Below are 2,500 nucleotides of genomic sequence, written 5' to 3'. Positions count from 1 at the left end.
ACCATGGTGCATAAAAACGCACCAGGAGGGCACCAGGGTGCGAAAAACGCACCAGGAGGGCACCATGGTGCATAAAAACGCACCAGGAGGGCACCAGGGTGCATAAAAACGCACCAGGAGGGCACCAGGGTGCATAAAAACGCACCAGGAGGGCACCAGGGTGCGAAAAACGCACCAGGAGGGCACCATGGTGCATAAAAACGCACCAAGTAGGCACCAGGGTGCATAAAAACGCACCAGGAGGGCACCAGGGTGCATAAAAACGCACCAGGAGGGCACCAGGGTGCGAAAAACGCACCAAGAGGGCACCATGGTGCGAAAAACGCACCAAGAGGGCACCATGGTGCATAAAAACGCACCAGGAGGGCACCAGGGTGCATAAAAACGCACCAGGAGGGCACCAGGGTGCATAAAAACGCACCAGGAGGGCACCAGGGTGCGAAAAAACGCACCAGGAGGGCACCATGGTGCATAAAAACGCACCAAGTAGGCACCAGGGTGCATAAAAACGCACCAGGAGGGCACCAGGGTGCATAAAAACGCACCAGGAGGGCACCAGGGTGCATAAAAACGCACCAGGAGGGCACCAGGGTGCGAAAAACGCACCAAGAGGGCACCATGGTGCATAAAAACGCACCAAGAGGGCACCATGGTGCGAAAAACGCACCAAGAGGGCACCATGGTGCATAAAAACGCACCAAGAGGGCACCAGGGTGCGAAAAACGCACCAGGAGGGCACCATGGTGCATAAAAACGCACCAGGAGGGCACCATGGTGCATAAAAACGCACCAGGAGGGCACCATGGTGCATAAAAACGCACCAGGAGGGCACCATGGTGCATAAAAACGCACCAAGTAGGCACCAGGGTGCAGAAAAACGCACCAGGAGGGCACCAGGGTGCGAAAAACGCACCAGGTAGGCACCATGGTGCAGAAAAACGCACCAGGTAGGCACCATGGTGCAGAAAAACGCACCAGGAGGGCACCAGGGTGCAGAAAAACGCACCAGGAGGGCACCATGGTGCATAAAAACGCACCAAGTAGGCACCAGGGTGCATAAAAACGCACCAGGAGGGCACCAGGGTGCGAAAAACGCACCAGGTAGGCACCATGGTGCATAAAAACGCACCAGGAGGGCACCATGGTGCATAAAAACGCACCAGGAGGGCACCAGGGTGCGAAAAACGCACCAGGAGGGCACCATGGTGCATAAAAACGCACCAGGAGGGCACCAGGGTGCATAAAAACGCACCAGGAGGGCACCATGGTGCATAAAAACGCACCAGGAGGGCACCAGGGTGCGAAAAACGCACCAGGAGGGCACCATGGTGCATAAAAACGCACCAGGAGGGCACCAGGGTGCATAAAAACGCACCAGGAGGGCACCAGGGTGCATAAAAACGCACCAGGAGGGCACCAGGGTGCGAAAAACGCACCAGGAGGGCACCATGGTGCATAAAAACGCACCAAGTAGGCACCAGGGTGCATAAAAACGCACCAGGAGGGCACCAGGGTGCATAAAAACGCACCAGGAGGGCACCAGGGTGCGAAAAACGCACCAAGAGGGCACCATGGTGCATAAAAACGCACCAAGAGGGCACCATGGTGCGAAAAACGCACCAAGAGGGCACCATGGTGCGAAAAACGCACCAAGAGGGCACCATGGTGCATAAAAACGCACCATGAGGGCACCAGGGTGCGAAAAACGCACCAGGAGGGCACCATGGTGCATAAAAACGCACCAGGAGGGCACCATGGTGCATAAAAACGCACCAGGAGGGCACCATGGTGCATAAAAACGCACCAAGTAGGCACCAGGGTGCATAAAAACGCACCAGGAGGGCACCAGGGTGCATAAAAACGCACCAGGAGGGCACCAGGGTGCGAAAAACGCACCAAGTAGGCACCATGGTGCATAAAAACGCACCAGGAGGGCACCAGGGTGCATAAAAACGCACCAGGAGGGCACCAGGGTGCATAAAAACGCACCAGGAGGGCACCAGGGTGCATAAAAACGCACCAGGTAGGCACCAGGGTGGGCATGAAGAGGCACCATGATGGGCACCAAGAGGCACCAAGGTGGGCATCAAGGTGCACCATGGTGGGCATCAAGAGGCACCAAGGTGGGCACCAAGAGGCACCAAGGTGCACCATGGTGGGTATCAAGAGGGACCAAGGTGGGCATCAAGAGGCACCAAGGTGTGCATGAAGGTGCACCATGGTGGGCACCAAGAGGCACCATGGTGGGCACCAAGAGGCACCAAGGTGGGTATCAAGAGGCACCAAGGTGGGCATCAAGAGGCACCAAGGTGGGCATCAAGAGGCACCAAGGTGTGCATCAAGGTGCACCATGGTGGGCACCAAGAGGCACCATGGTGGGCACCAAGAGGCACCATGGTGGGTAGCAAGAGGCACCAAGGTGGGCACCAAGAGGCACCAAGGTGGGTATCAAGAGGCACCAAGGTGGGCATCAAGAGGCACCAAGGTGGGTATCAAGAGG

Source organism: Abrus precatorius, unplaced genomic scaffold (assembly GCF_003935025.1).
Source record: "Abrus precatorius isolate BTA unplaced genomic scaffold, Abrus_2018 Scaffold1, whole genome shotgun sequence".
NCBI classification, from domain to species: Eukaryota; Viridiplantae; Streptophyta; class Magnoliopsida; order Fabales; family Fabaceae; genus Abrus; species Abrus precatorius.
The sequence above is the reverse complement of the archived record's forward strand: the minus strand, read 5'-3'. Positions refer to the sequence as shown.